Below are 10,000 nucleotides of genomic sequence, written 5' to 3'. Positions count from 1 at the left end.
CAATAGACCGCCGCACCGGCCTCTGACTGACTCTCAGAATGGACGGAAAGAGCCGGGTAAGCCTTTCAAAAGATTCGACCACGTGCCGAAAACTTTAGACTTCCGTGAGCTCTCCGGCTTGCACCGAGACCCGAAGTCGACGTGCTAAGCACCACGGGACCCCTTTCGCCTGCAGGTCCCGAGCCGCCTTTATTTGCTGTTACGAGCATCGTGTGCCCCATACCTGCGTGACGAGCACCGCAGGGCGGCAGAGCCATCGCACTTGGCCGGGTGGCAGAGGAGGACCAGACTATTCACAGATAGCGGCCCAACGACTCCCAGAGCCGGTCGTGCGGCGCGCGAGGTCTGCTGTCATCACAAGAGGCTTTAGGGAGTGCTCAGGCAAGGGTCAGCCCGCAGCCTTCCTGGCAACACCCAGGGGAACCAGGCCACTCGCGTCTCTCGCCTTCATTTTCGACACGAGCGCCTGCGGAGGGCCACCACCCCCTCCGATTGTCAAGAGACCTCCGCACCGGCCTCTGACTTACTCTCAGAATGGACGGAAAGAGCCGGGTAAGCCTTTGAAAAGATTCGACCACGTGCCGAAAACTTTAGACTTCCGTGAGCTCTCCGGCTTGCACCGAGACCCGAAGTCGACGTGCTTAGCACCACGGGACCCCTTTCGCCTGCAGGTCCCGAGCCGCCTTTTATTTTTGTTACGAGTATCGTGTTCCCCAAACCTGGGTGACGAGCACCGCAGGGCGGCAGAGCCATCGCGCTTGTCCGGGTGGCAGAGGAGGACCAGACTATTCACAAATAGCGGCCCAACGACTCCCAGAGCCGGTCGTGCGGCAGGCGAGGTCTGCTCTCATCACAAGAGGCTTTAGGGAGTGCTCAGGCAACGGTCAGCCCGCAGCCTTCTTGGCAACACCCAAGGGAACCAGGCCACTCGCGTCTCTCGCCTTCATTTTGGACACGAGCGCCTGTGGAGGGACGGCCGGAGTCAACGTGGGGTTTGCCCGCCCTCCAATAGTGTCAAAAGACCGCCGCACAAGTCTCTGACTGACTCTTAGAACAGACAGAAAGAGTTTGTCAAATCTGTCAAAAAATTGACAAAGTGTCAAAAATTCGACTTCCAAGAGCTCTCCGGCATGCACTCATACCTGTCATTAAAGTGCTATGCCCGTGGAACCGTTTTTCGGATGCCTTTCAGAACGGTCCCGCGCCGCCATTTTGTTCTAAAAATCGTGTTCCCATATATCTCCGGGTACCCCGCCAACCTCACTGCGGAAAAACTACAAGTGGCACTGAATGGGTCTGAATTCCAAATTTGACTGCATCGGTCTGGAACTCGGTCCGGTCAAAACCGTTTGGATTTTTCTCGGTCCGGACTTCCGCGACAGACAAAGTTAAAGTTTTCGGGCTGCAGGCACAAAACGACAGCTGGCCATTTGCCGGGCTCAATTCACCCAATTCCTCCGGCACTTCGGAGCACATGTTCGGTGTAAGTTTGCGAATCTTTCCCGATGCTGCAGCATTTTCCTCCGCTGACACTTAGAATATTTTTCACACTTTGCTGAAAATTTTTCTAAGTGTTTTTTTCCAAGTTTTCCTGGTTACTGATTTCTTCTTTTTAAACATTTTTCTAAGTTTTTCTGGTTACTGATTTCTTCTTTTTAAACATTTTTCGCAGTTTGTCTGGTTACTGATTTCTTCTTTTTAAACATTTTTCGCCGTTTTTCTGGTTACTGATTTCTTCTTTTTAAACATTTTTCGCCGTTTTTCTGGTTACTGATTTCTTCTTTTTAAACATTTTTCTAAGTTTTTCTGGTTACTCATTTCTTCTTTTTAAACATTTTTCTAAGTTTTTCTGGTTACTGATTTCTTCTTTTTAAACATTTTTCTAAGTTTTTCTGGTTACTCATTTCTTCTTTTTAAACATTTTTCTAAGTTTTTCTGGTTACTCACTTCTTCTTTTTAAACATTTTTCTAAGTTTTTCTGGTTACTGATTTCTTCTTTTTAAACATTTTTCGCCGTTTCTCTGGTTACTGATTTCTTCTTTTTAAACATTTTTCTAAGTTTTTCTGGTTACTCATTTCTTCTTTTTAAACATTTTTCGCCGTTTTTCTGGTTACTGATTTCTTCTTTTTAAACATTTTTCTAAGTTTTTCTGGTTACTGATTTCTTCTTTTTAAACATTTTTCTAAGTTTTTCTGGTTACTCATTTCTTCTTTTTAAACATTTTTCTAAGTTTTTCTGGTTACTCACTTCTTCTTTTTAAACATTTTTCTAAGTTTTTCTGGTTACTGATTTCTTCTTTTTAAACATTTTTCGCCGTTTTTCTGGTTACTGATTTCTTCTTTTTAAACATTTTTCTAAGTTTTTCTGGTTACTCATTTCTTCTTTTTAAACATTTTTCGCCGTTTTTCTGGTTACTGATTTCTTCTTTTTAAACATTTTTCTAAGTTTTTCTGGTTACTGATTTCTTCTTTTTAAACATTTTTCTAAGTTTTTCTGGTTACTGATTTCTTCTTTTTAAACATTTTTCTAAGTTTTCCTGGTTACTCATTTCTTCTTTTTAAACATTTTTCTAAGTTTTTCTGGTTACTCACTTCTTCTTTTTAAACATTTTTCGCAGTTTTTCTGGTTACTGATTTCTTCTTTTTAAACATTTTTCGCCGTTTCTCTGGTTACTGATTTCTTCTTTTTAAACATTTTTCTAAGTTTTTCTGGTTACTCATTTCTTCTTTTTAAACATTTTTCGCCGTTTTTCTGGTTACTCACTTCTTCTTTTGAAACATTTTTCTAAGTTTTTCTGGTTACTGATTTCTTCTTTTTAAACATTTTTCGCCGTTTTTCTGGTTACTCATTTCTTCTTTTTAAACATTTTTCTAAGTTTTTCTGGTTACTCACTTCTTCTTTTTAAACATTTTTCTAAGTTTTTCTGGTTACTGATTTCTTCTTTTTAAACATTTTTCGCAGTTTTTCTGGTTACTGATTTCTTCTTTTTAAACATTTTTCTAAGTTTTCCTGGTTACTGATTTCTTCTTTTTAAACATTTTTCGCAGTTTTTCTGGTTACTGATTTCTTCTTTTTAAACATTTTTCTAAGTTTTTCTGGTTACTCACTTCTTCTTTTTAAACATTTTTCTAAGTTTTCCTGGTTACTGATTTCTTCTTTTTAAACATTTTTCGCAGTTTGTCTGGTTACTGATTTCTTCTTTTTAAACATTTTTTGCAGTTTTTCTGGTTACTGATTTCTTCTTTTTAAACATTTTTCTAAGTTTTTCTGGTTACTCACTTCTTCTTTTATAACATTTTTCTAAGTTTTCCTGGTTACTGATTTCTTCTTTTTAAACATTTTTCTAAGTTTTCCTGGTTACTGATTTCTTCTTTTTAAACATTTTTCTAAGTTTTCCTGGTTACTGATTTCTTCTTTTTAAACATTTTTCTAAGTTTTTCTGGTTACTCATTTCTTCTTTTTAAACATTTTTCGCAGTTTTTCTGGTTACTGATTTCTTCTTTTTAAACATTTTCCTAAGTTTTCCTGGTTACTGATTTCTTCTTTTTAAACATTTTTCTAAGTTTTCCTGGTTACTGATTTCTTCTTTTTAAACATTTTTCTAAGTTTTTCTGGTTACTCATTTCTTCTTTTTAAACATTTTTCGCAGTTTTTCTGGTTACTGATTTCTTCTTTTTAAACATTTTCCTAAGTTTTCCTGGTTACTGATTTCTTCTTTTTAAACATTTTTCTAAGTTTTCCTGGTTACTCATTTCTTCTTTTTGATCATTTTTCTAAGTTTTCCTGGTTACTGATTTCTTCGTTTTGAACATTTTTCTAAGTTTTCCTGGTTACTCACTTCTTCTTTTCAAACATTTTTCATCGTTTTTCTGTTTACTCATTTAGCACTTTCAGGCACTTTCCGATCATTTCCTCGTTCCCGATTTCACCCTTTAAAACGCTTTCGGGCATTTCCCTAAGTTTTGCGGTTCACTCGTTTGGGACTCACTGACACCTTCTCTAGCTTCCCTGCTCACTTTTTTCGTACTGTTGAGAAAATTCGAACCCTTTCCTTAACTATGCCGGTTACTGACTTCACCGCTTCAGACCCTTGTCCCCGTAATGAAAGATACCATTTCCCACCGTGGGAAATGCACGAAAATCGGACTGAACACGGGGGAGGCTCCCCCCTCGAAGGCGAGACCGTCGGCAGAACCGCCGGGTCAAACCCGGCTGAGCTACCCGGCTTACAAGTCTCAAAGTCGGTATGAGCAGTCACGTCCACCCCCATTCCCTTTTGGACCACTTCCCACGGTTCCAAATGCATGAAAATCGGCCTGTACACGGGGGAGGCACCCGCCTCGAAGACGAGACCGTCGGCAGAACCGCCGGGTCAAACCCGGCTGAGCTACCCGGCTCGGAAGCGCCAAAGTCGGGTTGAGCAGTCACATTCACTCCCATCCCCTTTTGGGCAACTTCCCACGGTTGGAAATGCATGGAAATCGGACTGAACACGGGGGAGGCTCCCCCCTCGAAGGCGAGACCGTCGGCAGAACCGCCGGATCAAACCCGGCTGAGCTACCCGGCTTACAAGTCTCAAAGTCGGTATGAGCAGACACGTCCACCCCCATTCCCTTTTGGACCACTTCCCACGGTTCGAAATGCATGAAAATCGGCCTGTATACGGGGGAGGCACCCGCCTCGAAGACGAGACCGTCGGCAGAACCGCCGGGTCAAACCCGGCTGAGCTACCCGGCTCGGAAGCGCCAAAGTCGGGTTGAGCAGTCACATTCACTCCCATCCCCTTTTGGGCAACTTCCCACGGTTGGAAATGCATGGAAATCGGACTGAACACGGGGGAGGCTCCCCCCTCGAAGGCGAGACCGTCGGCAGAACCGCCGGATCAAACCCGGCTGAGCTACCCGGCTTACAAGTCTCAAAGTCGGTATGAGCAGACACGTCCACCCCCATTCCCTTTTGGACCACTTCCCACGGTTCGAAATGCATGAAAATCGGCCTGTATACGGGGGAGGCACCCGCCTCGAAGACGAGACCGTCGGCAGAACCGCCGGGTCAAACCCGGCCGGGCTACCCGGGTTAGAAGCCCTAGAGTCGGGTTGAGCAGTCACAATCACTCCCATCCCCTTTTGAACCTGTTCCCACCGTTGGAAATGCACGAAAATCGGCCTGTACACGGGGGAGGCTCCCCCCTCGAAGGCGAGACCGTCGGCAGAACCGCCGGGTCAAACCCGGCTGAGCTACCCGGCTTACAAGTCTCGAAGTCGGGTTGAGCAGTCACATTCACTCCCATCGACTTTTGGGCAACTTCCCACCGTTGCAAATGCATGAAAATCGGCCTGTACACGGGGGAGGCACCCGCCTCGAAGTCGAGACCGTCGGCAGAACCGCCGGGTCCAACCCGGCTGAGCTACCCGGCTTACAAGTCTCAAAGCCGGGTTGGGCAGTCACGTTCACCCCCATTCCCTTTTGGATCACTTCCCACGGTTCGAAATGCACGAAAACCGGCCTGTACACGGGGGAGGGTCCGCCCTCGAAGGCGAGACCGTCGGCAGAACCGCCGGGTCAAACCTGGCTGAGCTACCCGGCTTACAAGTCTCAAAGTCGGGTTGAGCAGTCACGTTCACTCCCATCGACTTTTAGACCACTTCCCACGGTTCGAAATGCACGAAAATCGGCCTGTACACGGGGGAGGCACCCGCCTCGAAGACGAGACCGTCGGCAGAACCGCCGGGTCAAACCCGGCCGAGCTACCCGGCTTAAAAGTCTCAAAGTCGGTATGAGCAGTCACATTCACCCCCATTCCCTTTTGGACCACTTCCCACGGTTGGAAATGCATGAAAATCGGCCTGGACACGGGGGAGGCTCCCCCCTCGATGACGAGACCGTCGGCAGAACCGCCGGAACAAACCCGGCTGAGCTACCCGGCTTACAAGTCTCAAAGTCGGTATGAGCAGACACGTCCACCCCCATTCCCTTTTGGACCACTTCCCACCGTTGGAAATGCACGAAAATCGGCCTGTACACGGGGGAGGCACCGGCCTCGAAGACGAGACCGTCGGCAGAACCGCCGGGTCAAACCCGGCTGAGCTACCCGGCTTACAAGTCTCAAAGTCGGGTTGAGCAGTCACATTCACTCCCATCGACTTTTGGGCAACTTCCCACGGTTCGAAATGCACAAGATTCGGCCTGAACACGGGGGACGCTCCCCCCTCGAAGGCGAGACCGTCGGCAGACCCGCCGGGTCAAACCCGGCTGAGCTACCCGGCTCGGAAGCGCCAAAGTCGGTATGAGCAGTCACGTTCACTCCCATCCCCTTTTGGACCGCTTCCCACGGTACGAAATGCATGAAAATCGGCCTGTACACGGGGGAGGCACCCGCCTCGAAGACGAGACCGTCGGCAGAACCGCCGGGTCAAACCCGGCTGAGCTACCCGGCTTACAAGTCTCAAAGTCGGGTTGAGCAGTCACATTCACTCCCATCGACTTTTGGGCAACTTCCCACGGTTCGAAATGCACAAAATTCGGCCTGAACACGGGGGACGCTCCCCCCTCGAAGGCGAGACCGTCGGCAGAACCGCCGGGTCAAACCCGGCTGAGCTACCCGGCTTAAAAGTCTCAAAGTCGGTATGAGCAGTCACATTCACCCCCATTCCCTTTTGGACCACTTCCCACGGTTGGAAATGCATGAAAATCGGCCTGGACACGGGGGAGGCTCCCCCCTCGATGACGAGACCGTCGGCAGAACCGCCGGAACAAACCCGGCTGAGCTACCCGGCTTACAAGTCTCAAAGTCGGTATGAGCAGACACGTCCACCCCCATTCCCTTTTGGACCACTTCCCACCGTTGGAAATGCACGAAAATCGGCCTGTACACGGGGGAGGCACCGGCCTCGAAGACGAGACCGTCGGCAGAACCGCCGGATCAAACCCGGCCGAGCTACCCGGGTTAGAAGCCTCAGAGTCGGGTTGAGCAGTCACGTCCACCCCCATTCCCTTTTGGACCACTTCCCACGGTTCGAAATGCACGAAAATCGGCCTGTACACGGGGGAGGGAGCCGCCTCGAAGACGAGACCGTCGGCAGAACCGCCGGTTCAAACCCGGCTGAGCTACCAGGCTCGGAAGCGCCAAAGTCGGGTTGAGCAGTCACATTCACTCCCATCCCCTTTTGGGCAACTTCCCACCGTTGCAAATGCATGAAAATCGGCCTGTACACGGGGGAGGGAGCCGCCTCGAAGACGAGACCGTCGGCAGAACCGCCGGATCAAACCCGGCTGAGCTACCAGGCTCGGAAGCGCCAAAGTCGGTATGAGCAGTCACATTCACTCCCATCCCCTTTTGGGCCACTTCCCACGGTTCGAAATGCACGAAAATCGGACTGAACACGGGGGAGGCTCCCCCCTCCAAAACGAGACCATCGGCAGAATCGACGGGTCAAACCCGGCCGAGCTACCCGGGTTAGAAGCCTCAAAGTCGGGTTGAGCAGTCACGTCCACCCCCATCCCCTTTTGGACCACTTCCCACGGTTCGAAATGCACGAAAATCGGCCTGTACACGGGGGAGGCACCCGCCTCGAAGACGAGACCGTCGGCAGACCCGCCGGATCAAACCCGGCCGAGCTACACGGCTTACAAGTCTCAATGTCGGTATGAGCAGTCACGTCCACCCCTATTCCCTTTTGGACCACTTCCCACGGTACGAAATGCATGAAAATCGGCCTGTACACGGGGGAGGCACCCGCCTCGAAGACGAGACCGTCGGCAGAACCGCCGGGTCAAACCCGGCTGAGCTACCCGGCTCGGAAGCGCCAAAGTCGGGTTGAGCAGTCACATTCACTCCCATCGACTTTTGGGCAACTTCCCACGGTTCGAAATGCACAAAATTCGGCCTGAACACGGGGGACGCTCCCCCCTCGAAGGCGAGACCGTCGGCAGAACCGCCGGGTCAAACCCGGCTGAGCTACCCGGGTCGGAAGCGCCAAGGTCGGTATGAGCAGTCACATTCACTCCCATCCCCTTTTGGACCGCTTCCCACGGTTTGAAATGCACGAAAATCGGCCTGTACACGGGGGAGGCTCCGCCCTCGAAGGCGAGACCGACGGCAGAACCGCCGGGTCAAACCCGGCCGGGCTACCCGGGTTAGAAGCCTCAGAGTCGGGTTGAGCAGTCACATTCACCCCCATCCCCTTTTGAACCTCTTCCCACCGTTGGAAATGCACGAAAATCGGCCTGTACACGGGGGAGGCGCCCCTCTCGAAGGCGAGACCGACGGCAGAACCGCCGGGTCAAACCCGGCCGAGCTACCCGGGTTAGAAGCCTCAGAGTCGGGTTGAGCAGTCACATTCACCCCCATCCCCTTATGAACCTCTTCCCACCGTTGGAAATGCACGAAAATCGGCCTGTACACGGGGGAGGCCCCCCTCTCGAAGACGAGACCGTCGGCAGACCCGCCGGATCAAACCCGGCCGAGCTACACGGCTTACAAGTCTCGATGTCGGTATGAGCAGTCACGTCCACCCCCATTCCCTTTTGGACCACTTCCCACGGTACGAAATGCATGAAAATCGGCCTGTACACGGGGGAGGCACCCGCCTCGAAGACGAGACCGTCGGCAGAACCGCCGGGTCAAACCCGGCTGAGCTACCCGGCTCGGAAGCGCCAAAGTCGGGTTGAGCAGTCACATTCACTCCCATCCCCTTTTGGGCCACTTCCCACGGTTCGAAATGCATGAAAATCGGCCTGTACACGGGGGACGCTCCCCCCTCGAAGGCGAGGCCGTCGGCAGAACCGCCGGGTCAAACCCGGCTGAGCTACCCGGGTTAGATGCCTCAAAGTCGGGTTGAGCAGTCACATTCACCCCCATCCCCTTTCGGCCCCCTTCCCACGGTTGGAAATGCATGAAAATCGGCCTGTACACGGTGGGCGCTCCCCCCTCGAAGGTGAGACCTTCGGCAGAACCGCCGGGTCAAATCCTGCCGAGCTACCCGCGTTAGAGGTCTCAATGTCGGCTTCAGCAGTCACATTCAATCCCATTCCCGTTTGGACCTCTTCCCGCCGATGGAAATGCACAAAATTCGGCCTGAACACGCGGGACGCTCCCCCCTCGAAGGCGAGACCGTCGCCAGAACCGCCGGGTCAAATCCGGCTGAGCTACCCGCGTTACAGGTCTCAAAGTCGGGTTGAGCAGTCACGTTCACCCCCATCCCCTTTCGGACCCCTTCCCACGGTTGGAAATGCATGAAAATCGGCCTGTACACGGTGGGCGCTCCCCCCTCGAAGGTGAGACCTTCGGCAGAACCGCCGGGTCAAATCCGGCCGAGCTACCCGCGTTAGAGGTCTCAATGTCGGCTTCAGCAGTCACATTCAATCCCATTCCCGTTTGGACCTCTTCCCGCCGATGGAAATGCACAAAATTCGGCCTGAACACGCGGGAGGCTCCCCCCTCGAAGGTGAGACCTTCGGCAGAACCGCCGGGTCAAATCCGGCCGAGCTACCCGCGTTAGAGGTCTCAATGTCGGCTTCAGCAGTCACATTCAATCCCATTCCCGTTTGGACCTCTTCCCGCCGATGGAAATGCACAAAATTCGGCCTGAACACGCGGGACGCTCCCCCCTCGAAGGCGAGACCGTCGCCAGAACCGCCGGGTCAAATCCGGCCGAGCTACCCGCGTTAGAGGTCTCAATGTCGGCTTCAGCAGTCACATTCAATCCCATTCCCTTTTGGAACACTTCCCGCCGTTAACAATGCACGATATTCGGCCTGAACACGCGGGACGCTCCCCCCTCGAAGGTGAGACCTTCGGCAGAACCGCCGGGTCAAATCCTGCCGAGCTACCCGCGTTAGAGGTCTCAATGTCGGCTTCAGCAGTCACATTCAATCCCATTCCCGTTTGGACCTCTTCCCGCCGATGGAAATGCACAAAATTCGGCCTGAACACGCGGGGCGCTCCCCCCTCGAAGGCGAGACCGTCGCCAGAACCGCCGGGTCAAATCCGGCTGAGCT

Source organism: Chiloscyllium punctatum, unplaced genomic scaffold, assembly GCF_047496795.1.
Source record: "Chiloscyllium punctatum isolate Juve2018m unplaced genomic scaffold, sChiPun1.3 scaffold_1802, whole genome shotgun sequence".
Taxonomy (NCBI): domain Eukaryota; kingdom Metazoa; phylum Chordata; class Chondrichthyes; order Orectolobiformes; family Hemiscylliidae; genus Chiloscyllium; species Chiloscyllium punctatum.
Note: the sequence above shows the minus strand (reverse complement) of the source record.